General features: G+C 47.1%; 1 protein-coding gene across 1 annotated transcript in view; it reads right to left on the bottom strand.

The window, feature by feature from the left end:
- Setbp1 (SET binding protein 1) overlaps positions 1–13802 on the bottom strand; it is a 324979-nt gene extending 311177 nt beyond the window's left edge. Inside the window, exon 1 of the mRNA XM_051201988.1 lies at positions 13318–13802. The gene's annotated coding sequence lies outside the window, so the exon portion shown is untranslated. The remainder of the gene's footprint in view (positions 1–13317) is intronic.
- Between the last annotated feature and the right edge of the window lie 5084 nt (positions 13803–18886).

Below are 18886 nucleotides of genomic sequence, written 5' to 3'. Positions count from 1 at the left end.
TCCATCCCTAGAATTTCCCCCCTCATCATGTGCTTTCCTACACTCACTGACCTACAGTTGGAGAACATTTCCTTGTCTTGTTCTAACAAGAGACTGACTAACTTTGGCAATAGGGTAGTTAATGGTCATCCTTCTTCATATCTGCTAAGGGCACTGTGTGGAAGTCACAGCAGAATCTCATGCAACTGTGTTACCTGGGATCCTCCTCCAGCCTTCTTTAGTTAAAGACAAGAATGAGATCAAATATCTCTTCTTTGCTCAAGTCAGGGATCTGTTTCTGTGCTTTTGTGACACATAAGGTGTCCTTCCGGGCACTTCCTACATCATAACACTGTGCCTCTCTTGAGTCTTACCTCATCTTCCCAACTAGACACTAAGAACTTCGAGGGCAACACCCTTGCCTCTTTCGAGTCCCACGCTATCCCCAGTGCCTGCCACGGCCCATGATACATGGAAAGAGGCCCTACATTCTTTACTTGATGAATGTTGAAGGGAAGTTTGTGTCAAAGTATAGCCAGTCAGTCACCCTTTGATTTGGAGTGCCTATAACTCTGAGTGATGATGTTTCTTAAAACCCTTCCTGCTGCCAAAATTCTTGGGATAAATGGTCCAGAAACACTAGCGAATGGATCAAGTGACCCAATACATACCTGGCTCTCAATCGGCAAGAGTGAAGATACCTTCACACCACGATCTGCTGACACTGCATCCATATCTATGGTCTACATCAAAGGACAAACCTCTTACCCAGCAGCCGTGTGTGTGTGTGTGTGTGTGTGTGTGTGTGTGTGTGTGTGTGTGTGTGTGTGTGTGTGTGTGTGTGTGTATGTGTGTGTGTCTCTCTGTGGGTGTGTCTGTGTGTGTGTATGTGTGTGTGTGTGTCTGTGTGTGCTGTGTGTGTGTGTGCTCCACACACCTGTGAGTTATATTTCAGATCACATTGTACTTCCTCCAAGAAGCAATGTTGGAGTTTCCCCCCACCAATACATTTTCCAGCAACATCTCTGGAACGCCCTTGATGTGTATTCCACCACATAAGGTCCCTAGTTCCTCTGACTCTGTGGCCTTTCTCAGTTCTACCAGGCTTAGCTCTAATTTATCTCAAGAATTGGGTCCAGTTTCACCTCCATCCAGAAGACCAGCTGATTCACTTTAAGCATTACTCATTGAATACACTTGCATATGGACACACACACACACACACACACACACGCAGAGAGAGACAGAAACAGAGACAGAGATAGAGACAGCGACAGACAGACAGAAGGGGTCTTCCTCTCATTTCCTTGACATCAGAGCACTTGACAAACTGTGTTTCAATGTCTTAATGTCTTCTGCCCTGTCCACTGATCAGGTCTCTATAATGCAGGGACAGTGTTTTGAATGGGTCACTGCACATTTCAGAGCACAGTGAACACAGAAGGAGAAATTGTCCAACCCAATGGGAGGTGTTCAAAGACCTCACTTCTCCTTGCAAAGAAGACTGGGAGAAGCCAGACTGGAGGTCATAGGATTAGATCACTTAGTGTCTTTTCCCATTAGTAACTGTATTCAACTAGGCATTTTTAAGCCATTCAAGTCTCGTTTGGAAAGTGGGTAATAATCCTACCTCAGGGGCTCCTAGGAGAAGTAATTGAAGATTAAATATTAAATGAGACCATAATTACCTAGGATCACCTTAGTAAATGCTCACACTTTTTGTTAAACTTGATTGGTCCCCTGGACTGTGTCCGCCAAGTTACAAATGGGCTAGTGTTGCCATCTCTCCTCACACCCTAAGGAAAACCCTGTGGCCCAGGGCTTGGAACCCAGCCTTCCCCACACTCATGCATAATGGAAAGCACACAGAGACAGCTGAGTTTAACCCTGCTAACTTGGGTGTTCTGTGTTCTGCACTGATGGCTTTTCTCACAGAGGAAATACCACTGCTTTCAGTCAGAAAGCACCTCCCCACCACACACACATCCTGTCTTCATTTAATTAATAAGGGGAAGCCATAAGGTGAACCCCATATGTCCTTCCAGCCCGCCTTTGCTAGGTGCTAAGTCTTTACCTACTTAGAAGCTATTAAAAGGTGGGACTGGTTTCTTCTCCAGCTCTGGTTAAGTGGGCTGTGATGAACCCAGACTTGAGTATAAAACATCAACCCTTATGCTGAGGGCCTCGGGTAGCAGGGAGAATCTGAATCCAGAGTCTAAGCTTGAAAGTGGGCACACTCTTAACTGTCAACTCCGATCGCAGCTGCCTTCTCATGATGACACGATAGCTAGGCTATGGGGATTGACTCGCGGGACCCATCACGCTTGCATACTCAGTTTCAGCCACAGCATCCTCCTTGCTATCAATTTCTTCCATGAGGTTAGGGAAGGAACACTATCGACACAAAAGAGAGTGGGTTGCGCTGAACCCTTACAGCAGGGGTTCTCAACCTGTGCGCCAAGACCCCTTTGGGGTTAGACCCACCTTTCTACATAGGGATAGGGCCGCCAAAGACCACTGGAAAACACGGATCTTTACATTGCAGTTCACAACAGTAGCAAAATTACAAAAACCATTTTATGGTTGTCGTCACAACGTAAGGAATTGCATTAAAGGGTCACAGCACCAGAAAGGTTGGGAAACACTGCCTTACCGTGATTATCAGTTTAATCCACATACATCCCTGAGATGCCATGATCCTGTCCTTAAGGTACCAAAGTCCCAGAAAGGTTAGTAATTTGCTCAAGGCACACATTTCCTATGCCAGATCTTGAGGCTAGCTACATACCAGTGCACTGAAGGAAAAGATCTACGTCAACAACAAAATGCATGTGTGGTGGTGGTCCTGCATAATTATAATGCAGCTGAAAACCCATCACCTAGCAACGCTTTCACCACTGTAACATTATAGTACATGATATTACTCACCCATCTAATGTGACCCGATGTGAACAAACCTACCCCAGTGCCAGTCACACAGTAGGACAGCGTATAAAATCATGTATGCTACATAAGATGCAGTTGTAATATTGAAGGGCTACACCACTAGTTCATGACTCTTTCTAGTCTATACCTTTTGTCATTAATTTAACTGTATTCTTTCTAATTATTTAAGGGTAACTGTAAAGCCATAGGCCGTGCCAGTAGGCTTGCAACCGTCTCCACCTTCTCATGTGGCTGCCTCTTGATGGCATCCAGAGGCTACCTTCCCTGATTACCTTGTGCCATCTAGGTTTATACAAGACCACACTATGGTGTTTGCACAATAACAAAAGCATTTAACAACACAGTTCTCAGAACCAGCATGTCCCTATTGTTGACTGATGAGTAGCTCAAATACACAATGCCTCTTTCATATTGTGACCAGAAAAAACACAAAGGCTGGCCACCTTCTTACCCAAATCTCAGACTGGCTTCTGCTCATAAGAGCCCTAAACTGCTACCCTCTGACTCATCACCTCCCTTCACATCCGGCTTCTCACCTGCTCATCCTGTTTACTACACAGACTCCTACAGAGGGAAAACACACAACACATATTGATGGTGTCAAAATAGATGGATCCTGGTAGATCTGTTAGAAAGTATTGTAAATCCTAGTATTTCCTTCTAAGCAGGGAACAGGAATCCACATTGTAAAGATGCTTTTAGGATGTGCATCTGGTTCACCGTCAGTCTGCTATCTTAAAAAAAAAAATCTATAAATTTTAACCCAATTTAACCCAGAGAACTGCTGATTTTATACATATGAAAACTTAACTTTCAGGATTGCTGAAATCACAGGGGTAGTCCTTTCTAGACCCAAATATTATTTAACTCACAACACACTCAAACTCCAAAGATTACATTAGGTAATCACTTGAACCCATCATCCACCAGCTATCACATGTAAAATGAAAATTAAACAAACAAACAAGCATGTATTTGGGAGGATGGGAGCAAGCCAAATGAGAGAATAGCAGCTAAGTTCCTTAGTCTTTCTAGAAATGTCCTGTAATGTTGAGTAGAACGTTGGGTCTAGAACAAACAAATTCTTCATGCCCTCAACCATTTGATTCAGTAATTGCTTTGTGCTTTGTCATCTGACACACCTTACACTTCTGCAGGAGAGAAAATGCTAGGCATACCACAGAGCTAAACAAATATTCCCTCCATTTCCATTCCTTTACAGATTTTCTCCTCTAGGTATCTTGAACTACCATTTAAACATCCATCGCATCACTACTAAAACTCGTGTGTCCTTCTCCAATTATGGATTAAACTTGTAAAGATAACTTCCAGTGTAATGGAGTCTTCGGGGCCGGAGAAGAGCCAATCCTCAATCCAAACGTTAATATGTTGTTTTATTGTTTGTTCTAAAGACACTTCTTTTGAATATCAAACCGCAAATGCAGAGCTGGTGACATACAGAGCCTCGCAGAGGGCAGCATGGCCACAAGTCAGAGTTCTTCTGGGCTGTATACATGGGAATCTCATTTCAAGGGAACTTTAAATCCATATTTCACCTTGGCTCACTTCCACCCCTGGAGGGTCTCCCTGTAAGAAAGGCCCCTTCTTTCTCTTCCTCCCACAAATGAAGCCTTCTTGAAGCCTTCCCTGATGCACCTCAGAATGGATCACACAGGTAGCAAAACTCCACTTGGAAAAAAGGTTCCAAACTTAGAATGGTCACTTGCATTTTGGCTAAACATGTCTCTTCAAATTTAACTGTCCACTGCCAAGGGCAAAAATACTATCTTATATCAGATCTTTCCCATCCAGGAAGAAAGCCTCATACAAGATGAAATGCTAAGACTTCAAAAAATATTTGTGTACCAAGAACTTCTTAATAGAGTTGGTAAAGATGATGTTGGGAAGAGCAGGCAGCCCAGGGTGCTTTCGTGTCAAATTATGCTTTCTGGCCACCATGTTACAACTTAATAAAAACAGGACAACAACAACAAAAAGGTTTTCTTGCTCAAATAACAACAGGTTATGGGCATAGCCAGCAAAACGCAACGGAAATTTTCCCGTTTTCTTATTTGTCTCCAAGAACATGATGCCCTCCTCACTCCAATAAGCATTCCTGGGCTACCATGTTGGGTTCCTCAAATTCAGCTAACACCATTTCTGTATCTCTCCAAGTCCCATTCCACTGACAGACTGAGTCACTGGCACATAATGATAAAATGATAATAAAGCTTTTTGTGCTTGTGCTTGCTCTTTTTTTTTTTTCCTTCCATTTTCATCCAAAATCCTTTCAAACCCCCAAATTCCTGGGTTTGAAACCACAGCATCTCAATAGCTTCCATCAGCTTTTCTTTCTAAGAATTCAACTAGTGCGCTTCCGGATAATCCAGAGCCTTTCATTGTGCCTTAAGACAAAGATGAATTTTCCTGATCCCACCCCAATGCAGCAGTGCAGGAAAGTGCTGGGTAGGGTTCCTTCTGGTCCCACAGCACACGAAAAGCAACCCAGTAGACATCTTTCTTTTTCATACAAGCTTCCAGTGGCAGAGCAGACAACTCCTGTGGGGGATGGAGTGACAGGTCACAAGCAGAGATTCTGCCCCAGCTGCCAAGTCCCCAAGATCTGCATCGTGAAAAGTTACCCAGACCCCAGGTGTGCAAAGGAAGAAGCTTCAGCAGAGATCCCGGGTGCCACAGGGCACAGGAAGCGATGGTAAAATCCCAACGAAGATGACAGCTTTGGACTTTCCAGAGTTGACTTTGTACCATCTTCTTTGTGTTGACTTAGTTATTTCACCAAGGAGGGCCCAGGCTTCAAACACCTTAAGGAGGATAATTTAACCCTTTGCTTCCTTCCACGCTTTTTGTGGTGTTGCTTCACACTTACTGTACCCATGCCCCACCCCACCATTCCTGCAAGCCTGTTCTGCTCTAATTGGGGAGCTTCTGATTTAATTTACCCCAGGGCACCAACTTCCCCTTCCGTAACTCTTTCAACCACATCAAACACCAAGCTGAGTGCCTTAGTTCTCATGGGGATTGGTTTGGACAGTTGTCAGGGGTGTCATTAAATGACTTTGGGGAGCTCTGAGCTTTAAAGGAAAAGTTTTAAAGTCTCTTTGACACATCTAGCTGTAGCATCCAGAATTTCAGATGGGACTGTCCATATTAGTCTTAACCTTTTCGCTTCCCAATGAGTAAAGGTAGGAAGAAGGGCAATGGGACTTGCTTGTCACCCAGGCTAATGGGTGGCAACCTCAAGCCTGCATCCCAAGACACCAACTTCCCTTCCATGTGGCTTCTGTGTAGTCAGGCTTGCCCAGTCACTAATGAGCAGAAAAGCAGGCTGACTGAAGCAGTGGAGGTTAAATGGCAAAATGGGTGTGGAAACCAGGATGCATGACTGGAATTTTCAGAGACCGTCAAGAGCAGGGAGTGTTGGAGGGGTGAGGACACTCTAGCAGGCACTTAATAAACGTTTGACTACCGAATGAAAGCGTGGAACCACTGACTGAAAAGACACCCGTGTGATAAAATATCATCACCTCTTAGGCTTTGCTGGCAACGCTGAGATTGGGTGATTTCCTCTGAAAGACAGCCAAAACTATAAAAAGCTAGTAACATAGCTAGCTGTTACTCATTCTAAGAGATTCCTCCCTGCGTTGCTTCATTTTGCAATGATCTGGTATACTTTAAAAACATTCACTCTTAATGGGCTAACTCTACATAAATATCATGGTAGATTCATGCAACAGAGGGTCAACCCTTAGTCGGTCCAGGGCTTTGAGGGACAAGGTTGCACCTTTCCTGGGTAGGTCTACAATTAGGGTACAAAAATGCAAAAAGCAGCAAAGCATCGACCCTAAGTGTTCTGGCCACAGGGGAGAGATAAGCAGAGCTGATTTGGAATAGCTAGTGCATCTTCGCTGAGAGGCACATTGGTGCCAGCTGTCCTCATAGGTAGATGCTGGGGTCAAACCAGTAAGGTCACCTTCCCAATTGGATGTGGCAATGGAGCAAGCTGAGGTGTTGAAGGGGACAGGGGACAGAATGCTCAGCGTTATGGAGGAAACTAACCTGAAGGGAATAGAAGCCCTGTATGTTGCTCCAAGTGGGGCTTCCTGGAAAACACTGTAAAATGAACACTACAGAAAACAACGTTGCTGGTTCGGGATACCGGGGGCCGGGGATCATAAGGGAGAACACACAAGACTCCAGGAGCCGAGAGACTATGAAAAGCACTCCAGATTGTGGAAAACGTCCTGGGTGTCCTAGGACAAACACAATTCCGCTAGCATTTCTTCTCTTTAGAGACATTAGAAATTCTGTCTTAGGTGATACTTCTCAATCCTATGGAACCCTGATGGAAACCATCTCTCCGCCCGCCCACTGTGTCTCTTCCCGGCAGGTTCACATCCTTCCCTTTGTCTTCTCGTGATTCTTTGCATTTCCTGAACACTAGTTCTTCCTCGAGTCCAAGTGGACTGGCCATCGCATGAGACTGAGTCAAACACACACGTGGCACCATACGCATCTAATCATGCGTGGAGTAGCTCAACTGACTCACAGCTGATATGTATACGCTGCTACATTTGTTCAACTACTACACACAAGGGTTTGTGGGCTGTGGCAGGCAGAGTCCCAGCATCAGTTTCCAAGAGTCAGCACAGAAAAACTCCACCAGTTCAGTGACAGCAATTTTCTAGGAGAACTAAATCCTTACAATAGGGACAGAGACATCTTTATCCCCATTCTCCTGGGAAGGCTACCGTGGGTCCAAGAAGCCACATAAGTTGCTGGGGTCACTTAGCCAGGAGGTAATGAGAAAGTACAGATGTGGTCACAACAGATGTGAGGTCTCACACTCTGGCCCAGGTCAGTCACTCAGCTAACTTGTGTCAACGCAGGAAACCTAAGGTATTCATTCCCTTACCTTCTGAGCAGGGATATATATGTATGTATGTATGTATGTATGTATGTATATATTCCTTCCTAAGAAGATCTAAGGGGTGGATATGTTATGAAGATATTTTTGAAATGAATAAGACCCCACTCATATGAAAGGGAATATTTTTGGTGGGAAAAGCTAAGTTAGATGAAAGCGATGATTTTTCTGAACAAAGGTCAAAATTTACCCCCTTCCCTGCCTCAGTATTTGGAAAAGGCTGAGCTCTTGTCCATTGCAGAATCCACTCAGCAGCTCACTTTGTGTCTTATGGAGCTATGCTTCATAACCTACCATGGTCCACCATAGCTCTAGGGAGAGGACATCTGTTTCCTCCTAAGACAGTGGTTCTCAACCTGTGGGATCACGACCCCTGCAGGGGTCACATACAGACACCCTGGTTATCGGGTATTTACATGACAATTAGTAACAGTAGCAAAATGACCTGTCCGTTACAAAATAGCAATGATCACCACAGCATGAGGGCCTGCACTAAAGGGCCAGGGCATAGGAAGTTTGGGGACCGCTGCTCTAAAGGGTCCTGTGGGCATCAGAGCTCCTCACATTCTGCACTCGACACTAGCATCATCGCTTTCACTGAACAGCACAAGTTACCTTCTGCCGGTTTCTAAGCCAGACTGTTAAAAATACCTCCTCAGCCTCGAAGAGCGCCCTTCAACGGGGGTAAATGTCCAAATTTAACAAGAAAGTTGTTCTGCCTGTACCTATGAAGCTCATGATGGAAAATGTAAACAAATCACGACATTCATTTAGCTTCAACTTGACGTGTCTAGGAGAACATAATCTAGTAGAGACTAAATGAAAAATTCAGAACAATAATGTAGGTAAGAATCAATGTTGTTCCTTCATGGGTTTTATTTTTAGTACTTATCAAGGGCTGGGCTGGCCAAAGTATCCTCACCTTCATTAGGAATGTACAGAACACCGTGCATGATAACACAGTCCTTTATTCCTAGCATTTGGAAAGCAGAAGCAAGCAGGTCTCTATGAGTTCAAGACAAGCCTAGTCAATATAGTGAATTCCAGGCTCAGGCTTCACAGTGAGACTCTGTGTCAATTGATAATGAAGGAGGAGGAGGAGAAAGAAAGAAAGAAAAATAAAAGAATTCCAAAACAAAAGCGCCACCCCAACACACACACACACACACACACACACACACACACACACACACACACGGGGGGGGGGCAATTGATATGGTAATAGCAATGGAAAGTTTGGAGTTTAATACCCATCAAAGATCATGCATCTCCAAAGTAGCATTGCTGAGAACTAGAAACGTAAGAGGCGGGACCTGAGGTCTTTAGGTCACTGGGAGCATGGGCTCAAGGCTTCTGGGATCCCAAACAGTCCTTTTTCCTCCCACTCTCCTGGTCAGGAGGTAAGTGACTTTGTTCTACCATGTTTTTGTTTTATGTTTTATTTTGCCATTATGTACAGCCTCACCAAAAGCCCAAAACACCAACACCAACACCCACACATCCCAAACTGGCACTTTTAAAATTGTAATAATAATAAAGAAAGAAGATTTTCCCCTTCTAAGTCATGTTAGATGTTTTATCATAGCTGATCTAACTTCATAACACATTGTAAGACAGGACTAGGATGAATGTTGTCCCCTTTCTCACAGGAACCTGGCGAAGTGACTTCCAGTGAGAATGTCTTCTATGACTCAATGTTGTGAGTACTTCAGGCATGCCCTTGCCCTAGCTTGCAGGCTCTCACACCATGGGTCTCTGAACCAATGCCATCCCATCCAATGTTAAGTTCTGAGATCCTTACACAATGCTAATGTGTTAATAATAATGTACCCAGTTCTTCTGCCATGAGTAAAACCAAAGCAACGTGAAATGCCATCAGCAAAAAAAAAAAAAATTCTTTCTCATCCCTGAGCAGCACAGAAAACAGAATCTCATTGGCTGGGTCTGTCTTCAATAGCTTTCTGGTTTTAATTAAAGCTTCAAGTCTCCAAGGAAGAAACTGGCATTCTGGGAGGCCAAGGGAAGCCCGGCCAAGTGCCAGGGTCTCTACAGGAACCCAGAAAGGATGATCCACACATCTAGTGCACTCTCCTCTTTGCATGCCACAGAAACATGTCAGAGATGGCAGCAGGGCTGAATATAATGACCACTTTGCAAGAACTCTGCTCTCCTAGAGGGTCAGCTCTGTGACACACAGAAGCATTAATCTGGGTCCTGCTGGAATGAAAGTTAAGGAATGGGGGATCATGGAGAGGATGTCCCCACCCATTGCTTCTGGGCAGTGATGTCCCTCCTGGCTCTCTCCACTGGCCACTTTCAGTCAGACCCTCCAGTAACCCAAAGCTCTGCTTTTTTCTCCCTCTCCTCTCCTCTCCTTCCCTGGGGTCAGGTACTTCTCAAAGTAGCTCTTTGTGAGGAATGGCAGTTTGGGACCAGCTGCTCCCCTGGCAGCAGGGACTGTTGGCCTCCCTTGGGGACACCTCCAGGCTTCCCATGGGACACCTAGAACTGAGTCTGCCAGCAAGGCCTTCCTACATAGCATTCTGATGTTAACACCAGAAAGATCAGATTACAGCCTTGCTCTGGCCAGGCTCCTGGGAAGCATATAAGGCAGTTATTTCCTTCCAAGCTCCAAGTGGCTTTCTTCCTAAGTAAAGCCACTGCCTGAGATGATCGCCTGTATGTTCCTTCCTTCCAGCCATCCCTTCCCCCCACCTCCAGTTTGTTCTTTTTATTTATGTATGTATGTATTTATTTATTTATTTTTTCTGGTGACACATTTAGTTTTCCTGCTCAGAAAGACAGGTCCCTTTCCCTCTGTCTCCTGAATGCCTGTGATCCCCACCTCCTCCCCCAGCTCAGCTCAGGTTACTCAAGTGGCAGTAACTTACACAGCCCAGCTCCAACTGCAGTTCAACTTCCTCAAACTAGGATCTCTCTCTCTGTTTGTCTGTCTGTCTGTCTCTCTCTCTCTCTCACACACACACACACACAAACACACACAAACACACACACACACACACACACACACACGAAAAGGATCATGTACCAGGCAGTACCCCCAAACACCTCTGTATTTCCTGAGCCTGGCTACCTTTCCTGAAGCTTGAAAAGGCCTCCTTCAACCACACTTGCCTTCTTAAGCCTTCTGATCTGCCTTAACCTGCTTTTGCTGGTGGCCAGCAATGAGCTGAAGCACAGGCCTAGAAACACAATGCCTTCAATGTGACTATGCAACCTGGAAATCCAGTTCAGAGCAAAGAAATCAGCCTCCTTCCAGGAGTTTAAGGACAGTCAGTGGAAGGAAGCCACAGACGTCCAGAGAAGAGGGAGGCAGGATTGTAAACTGACTGCATCTTAAAAGGCTGTAAACCCTCTTCTCCCCCTTGGCCAGCTGGCACCACCTTCTCTTGCCAGCCAGGCTGTATTTAACTGGGGTGAGAAAGGAAACCCTTTCCTGGGTACCTAGATCTGGTCTCAGGGCTGAAGATGTGTCTGCAGAGACCATTCTTCCACTCCAGGCCCCTCTTCATCCCAGCATGAGGTGCAAACAGGAATTTCAAATTTCAGGTTTGAATGAGACACATGAGGTTTAACTGCAGGCACTATATAATCATGGAGGGTGGGCCCAAACTGACCAAGAGTTTTGGTGACAGCTTCTCTATGGAATCACTTTTCAGTGAAAATTGTCAGGAAAATAAATAAATCAATCCATAAAACAGGAAGGAAAGAAAATAAAAGGAAAAAGGAATGCACCAAAAACAAAAAGAAGGAAAGAAAGAAAGGAAGGAAGGAAGGAAGGAAGGAAGGAAGGAAGGAAGGTAGGAAAGAAGGAGGGAAGGAAGGAAGGAAGGAAGGAGAAGACCATGGACTCAAACTCACCAGAGAAGGTGTGGATGGTTGTGGGCAGGAAGACTAGGAACAGCCTTTACTTCCTTGTAAAGCAGAGTTTCTGCAGGACTAGGACACACACACACACACACACACAGAGCCCTGTTAGTATCAGACGCCAGCCATGAGATTATCGGTACAGTTTATTTGAAACGGAAACCAATCGGAAATCCTTCCCTCAACAGTCCTTTCAGACAGATACACATGCTGAGAATCCCACAAAGGCACATAAAGAATAAATGTGGCATCAGAGGGCAGTAACAACTCATGGCCACACTCCCAGTATCTCTAGCCTCATCCCATACTTCCAACTGAACAACTTTCCTGATCTTCCACAAAATATCTGTAGTTGGGTCCAATTTCAGAAGTGTAGTGGCTGGTGCGGGTCTGGGAGGGGGGAGATTGGAGAGTGTACAGAGGACATAGAAGATAGCATTTCGGCGGCGGTGACTTATTTATTTATTATTATTTTTATTATTAATATTATTATTTTAGGAGCAGCATGCTCTACTGATCAGAAATTGCAATTACCCAACACCGAAAACAGTGTCCTCTTGTTACAGATATGCCAAGTCCAATTTACCTGACTTGGATTCTGGGGAACTTCACAGACAGTATTTTGGTCAAAGAGATAATGGTTCCAAAGACAAAAACAATAAATCCATACTGAAGGGCTTCCTTTCCGGAGTGGTTTCCCACTGGAAACCACCGAACAGGGAAGCCTGCGTTAATTCCTAAGCCCTGGGCTCCTGTACAAACGCACACAATGCGAGCTTTCAAAGGGAGCATTCTCTGCTTTTAAGGGAATTCCTGCCTTTTCACAATCCCCAGCCTGGAGATCTCAAGAAAGAGACTCAAATCCACTGATTAAGATTTTTAAAAGAGAAAAACTAACACACAGCCAGAATACAAGCACACACCAACCTTCATTGGCTGGACCACTTCTCGCCTGTTCTTCTATTAACGACACGCTAGATTCTGATACATTTAACACTACACCCCCCCCCCCCAGCCAACTAGGTTACAATGTAGCTCTCTAGCTCCACTTAACCTGCAAGTTACAAAGAGAGGGGAAAAAAATATCCTGCCGCCTCCCCACCCCTTTCCCTACCCCCTCCCTTTCCCCAGTCCACTTCACCAAAGCCAAACCCGCCAGCCCCGGCAGCCGACAGCAGGACCAAAGGAGGGTGCTTAAGGAGGAGGTAGGGAGGGGATCAGATTAGCCCGAAACTCAATAAGCTCCCAGCCCTCCATCCCGATGCTTCCACCATCACCGCCACCAACGGGCTACTCCAGTTAAGTCAGCACCGCTGCCGACCCACCAGCCGGCGGAATCGCGCCCATCCCCGCGCAGCCTCGCGGGGACCTGCATCCCGCCCCCTTGGCCGGGCCCCCCACCCCCCTCCAGCCCAGTGCAAAGTCAAAGCCCCGGCGAGGCGACGTGAACTTTTGCATGCATGGCACACACCGCCCCCGGCCCCCGGCGCGCTGGGCCCGCGGCGCGGCGGGAGGTTAGGCGCCCCGGCTCCCGCGCCAAGGTCGCCGCGCTTGCTCACCCATGTCCCGGCGGCTCCGGCTCCGCTGGCCTGGGCGCTCGCTCAGATTCCGCCTCCGGTCGCTCGTCCGAGCCCCCAAAGGTGCTGCTGCGGCAACTCCATAGCGACGAGCATCTGTCAAACGGCGACGCGCGGGGCGGGCCGCCCTCGCTCGGGGGGCGCCGGGGCCCCCGGGCGCGCAGGCGGCGGCGAGCGCCCCGGCCAGCCCCGCGCTTCCCGCCCGCCGCGGCCGCCTCCGCCGCGCCACCGATTTACGGAGAGAGATATCAAGGGGGAAAATGGCGTCTCCGGAGCCCGAGGAGTCCTGGAGTAATCACATTCACACACACGCCCGCACGCACACACTCGCACACACTCGCACACAGGCGCTCGGCGAGCCCGGCTAATTTTAGCAGGAACCAAATATAATATATATATGTACATATACATAAATATGCATATGTACATATATATTATATAGATTCCCCCGTCTCTCCGTTCAATGCTATGTCCCCCCCTTTCCTCCAAAGGATGAATTGGAGGGTTACAAAATGTTGCCCGGCTGGGCTCGCAGGAGGCGGCGCGCCGAGGGCTGGGGCGCTTTTGCTGAGCTGTGCAGTTCGGTCCCCGGCGCCCGCCGGCCCTGCCGCCGCCGCTGGTCCACCCGCGGTCGCTACTGCCGCCGCCGCCGCCGCCGCCGCCGCCGCTCTATGACCGCGCCCGCCCCGCGCCCCCTCCGCGTCCCTTCGCCGCCCGCCCGCGTCCCCGGCGAGCGCTGGAGTGGGGTCGGGCCCGTGTGCCTGCCTCCCGCGCCCTCTCCCGAGTCCCGGAGTCCTACTGAAAGGAAGGGGGAGGGCGTGAGCGGGGGAGGGGGAGGATTGGAGCGGCCGGCCGCGCGGCGGAGCGGACGGGGACTGCCACCCCGCGATCTGCCCCGGAGGGGGCGCGGGAGCCCACACTGCTCGCTCAGCGAGCCCGGGCCGCTCCCCAGCCGGAGCCCAGGGAGGCGCAGCCGGCGAGCGGCCGACGACCTCTCCCTCGGCCGCCCCCCTCGGTGAATTTCGGTCAATTGGGAGGGAGCGGGCTCTTGCCGCGGGCGGGCGGGGGGAGGAGAACAGTTCGGGGACGCGGATCCGGGACCCCTCGCCAGCCCCCGCGCCCCTCCCGCTCCCCAGCGCCCTCGCGGCCCAGTAGCTCCAGCGAGTCGGAGTCAGCCGCGGAGACTGTGCGGCCGCGGGGACCGCCGCGGGCTGGGCGCCGGTTCCCGGGCTCAACACTGCCACTATCCGACACAACAGGAGCAGTGTTGGGGGGGAGCGGCGTGCAGAGACGCGAAATGTGATAGGCTCTCGTAAATGGGTGCTCTTTTTTTTTCTTTTTTCTTTTTTTTAACCTGGTAATTACATTTCACTTCCAGGGATAGATAGAATATATATATATAATTTTGTTAAGCTACTTGTTTGCATTCAGACATTCATGTGCATTCCTTGTATTCAGGAGAACCGAACCCTTGATGAAGGCAAGGACAGGACTGGGTGCCAAATGTACATTGACGCACAGTTCCCTTTACTGGGTGGCAGAGATGAACAAAATGAAAGGAAATGTCTTCCTTTCTTACAAAATACGGTGGTGCTTGAAATCTCTCTGGGAGAACTTACATTTGGGTTGCAAGGGTCTTTCCAGGGCAACTGAGAACCCTCAGGTTTATGACGACGTCATGTGACAAAATATGACGGCTGTGAGGATTCTAAGGGAATCTGCATATGGTCTCTTAAGACCTTCTGTAAAAGCGGGGTTCTGAGAGGGCTCCCGGCGGTCGTATTTTAAGAGTTTGGGGACCTGTGCACTGAGGAACAGGATGATTTGGAGGTGGGTGAGGTGATTTCCCCTCACCAACCATATCAGCCACTGCCTTCCTGGGTTAGTTGCTAGTATGAATTCCACCACAGAATTGCACTCAGGGTTCCCTTTTCCCTTGGGTGTCCAAAGTGAGTCAAAGAAGATGGGAGACGGTATGAGTTCACTGTCTTCTGCTTCTCAGACAACGGTTCTGATTGGTGCGAGCTTTACCCATAACTGTGGCATCAACACTTTATTGGAGACATCGCTTCAACAGGTCATTTGTCGTGTTTTATATTGGAACGTTACTATTTGTAAGAAAGCAATGATTAATTAGAAAAATAAAGTATGGTCTACAAGCTGGCAGTGAAAACAGAGATTAATGGACAGAAGCAAGGTCGAAGTAAGCGTTCTCCGTATTCACTCCCAGACTTCTGATTCCTAGACCTAAGTCTAGAGGACATTAATAGCACCCAGTCTGTTGTCTGCATTTTCTCAAAGGAGAAGGCCTTTTCAGAAGCCACAATGGCTTCCCACAGTATATGGCTGGCAGATGTCATAACCAGAGAGAGAGAGGGAGGAGAAAAGGGGGTCGGGGGGAGCTTCCTTCTTTGGTTTTTTTTTTTTTTACCGGGTCCTTCCTATGGTGTGTCGTACTGTGAGAGCATAAAAGAAACCTGTGCCTTATTCTACTACAGTTGTTGGCTAAGTATAAATAACGTGCACAGATGGTGTACACCTGGGAGAATACCTACTGGACTCCCGTCATCCGAATGCAAGGGAAACAGTGAACTATCCCAAGCCATTAAATCACAGTCGGGAACGGGTTCTACGCCCCTTACTCCTCATTGAGTGCTTCTTCCTTAATGGCCTGTCTTTTGGTTAGGAGAAGTGAGGGAAGGAAAGAAAGTAAACAGGGGTATTCTCACGCTTTGTCTTACACATGTAGAGAAAGCTTGCAATTCTGTTTATACACATTTTAATTTATGCTGATATATTAGGTTACGAGTGTAATGGTGTTCAAACATAGTAACTGTGCATTCGTCAAAACTGAAGTCACCTTCCTGGATTGTCTGACTCTTGTTAGCACAGAACTTGTCCTCAAGTCCTAGCTGAATGTCCTGGGACATCCTCTCCTCGTCTTCCTTGGTAGGCCACTTTTGGATTGCCTGAGCACCAAACCCTGCAAGGGAAAGTCTAAGACAGATGAAAGCAGTACAGGACAGAATCCAGGAAAGGTATGAGCACCGGGTGTGAACACTCATGGCGCACATCTCTGACTCTTCAGAGTCATGGAGTCAATGAATTATTGTGTAGCATGGAAGATGGACTAACACTATGGGCTTGTAGGTAGGGGCGCGGCTAGAGCAAGACGCAGTTGAAAATTCACAGTTGAAAAGATTGAAAGGGAAGGTTGGCTCATAGACTTCTATGCACAACTTAAGTATGGGAAGACCAGAAATGAGATGTTTATAAAGCATACTGTGCTTAGAGCAGAAGGGGCTGGGATAAGGTCAGAAATCATGTATTCTTCAGCACCGCTACAAATTCATTGTCTATGTGCGTTGAACATACATATTTCCTCTCTCCTGTTGAACACAAATCTCTTTTTAATATATTTTCTCAACAACAAAAAGAAATGTAAAATCCACCAGGACCGAGTCATGCCATTCATGGACGTTGTCAATAAATGTGAGTGAGAATCCCTCTTCATTGATAGCACCATGTAGTAGAATGCTGCCAGCCAGGCTGTTTTATGCTCCAGGCATCTTGGTGATTATCCTATAAAATGGCCATAAGTGAGATGCTTCTTACCTCACTACTGAGGAAGGAATAATGCAAGGATGTAGAGGATGATCACACCCCACGGCAGTTGAGAACTTGTTATACATTAAGTTTGAGTTGTAGTTCAAAGTCTAAGTACAGTTCCTGCCATTTTCACAGATAGAGCTGAACAAGGATAGCCAGTCTGTTCCTCCAAATGCTCAGAATCAATTACTTCCCCTTCCTGAGTTCAAATACAGGAGTCATTCTTACCTTTGAGCAAGGTATTATACTGGCTGGCTTTGCAGGTCAACTTGACACAAGCTAGAGTCATCAGAGAGGGTTCACCATTAATTTTTAAAATGTTCCACAAGCTTTTGATATGCTCTCAAGCATATCAAAAAAGCATAGACTTTCCTATGTAGGTTCAGAAGACAGACATGCCTTCACGGTGTGATGAGGTATGAGTAGAATTCTTCTTGGGGTACATCATTTTACTAGGAAAGGCATCCAACTGAAGGAAGTGATGGGTGCCACAATGGAGGAGTGGTTTTGCTGTATTTAGAGTTCATGGAACATTCTGGAAATGTAGAATTTGGAAGCATGTTCTATGATGACATGAAAAGCCACATCAGATCATCAAGGATATTTGGTTTTACACTTATTAGTGAGTCCTTTCATCTCTGGACTCCTCATATTCTGCTTTGAGAAAACGAGAACTCTGAAGTCTGACCGTGCCAGCCAAAGAAACCCTCATTTAAAAAAAAAAATTCAAAAACAGGAGAGTCTCAGCCTGACAGAACAGAACATCCTGGAAACAGTCAAAGGGGAGTATGAAACTGTCCTTACATGTAAGGAAAAAAATAGTAAGGAAGACAAAGATTTGTTTGCATTTGCCCTGAGGCTCATAACAACTGCAATGAACTTGCCCAGTGAACTAAGGATATAGGAAAAAAAGATCTCAACACAATGGAAAACGCTGTGATGGCTCCCTGGATGAAATAATCAGTGTACATACTAACGCCTCCTGTTCTGAGAAGCCTGCCACGAAGACTATGTCCCCATGTTTACATCTTCCTCAGTCCAACACTTTTCGGTGTTCTTTCCCTGCGTACCCTCACTGGGTAAAATTATACGGCGGAGCCCACTCTATACCCACTAAACATTGCTTGCGGGTCAAAGCTACTTAACAAGGAATAAGATAGGGAACGAATCCTCTAGGAGGATAGTGGCGTACGTATTATTGTCCCCAGTAGCCTTCTGGGTCCTCAGGAGATTCGGGAGGGAAAGAACAGTGAACACCCTGTTAACAAGGTGTGGCTGAACCAGCCCCGCAGCCAAGAGCACAGGAAGCTGCCAACATTTCTCATCGGTCTTTGGTGGCTTCTTTCCTCCACCCACTAACGCCTGGGGCAGATGGGGGACCTGGCCCTGTGGTCAGAAGAATGGGAGAACTATCTCCATCTCCACCAGCTGCAACATTCAGGAGTGCAGGCCCTGTATCCTGCTAGGATACAGACCAATCCTCTTAGCTGAGGAGTGAGTGAACCAGCCTGGAAATCGCGAGCATGGGGCAGCTGTTCCCATTCCCCATCTGTTAGATCAACCCTGCCGCTTCCCAGTCCCAGTCCAGGGGCTATTATTCAGCCTGCTCCACCATTCACCCTGTCTGCTACAGCACTTGAAGGGACCTGACTGGCAGACCCAACCAAGGCTGCAGATCTCCACAACACGGGGGCGCCAGCGGGATGTCCAGGAACAGTCCTACTGGGGGTCTAGCATAGAAAGTGTAGTGGAAACCAGGGTCCTCAAACTAGACCAATGACTCCTCGAGAGTAGTTTCTACTTGCAAGTAGAAATGTGTGGACCAAGGGGTATAGGGTGTGACTTGTTGAGTCATACTGCAGCTTCAATGACAAGATTCTTAATTCATTGCTTTAAGAAGAAAAAAAAATCTTATTTTGTTTCCTTTACTTTTTTTCTCTTA

Source organism: Phodopus roborovskii, unplaced genomic scaffold (genome assembly GCF_943737965.1).
Source record: "Phodopus roborovskii unplaced genomic scaffold, PHOROB, whole genome shotgun sequence".
NCBI classification, from domain to species: Eukaryota; Metazoa; Chordata; class Mammalia; order Rodentia; family Cricetidae; genus Phodopus; species Phodopus roborovskii.
Note: the sequence above shows the minus strand (reverse complement) of the source record. Positions and strands in the feature narration are given on the sequence as shown.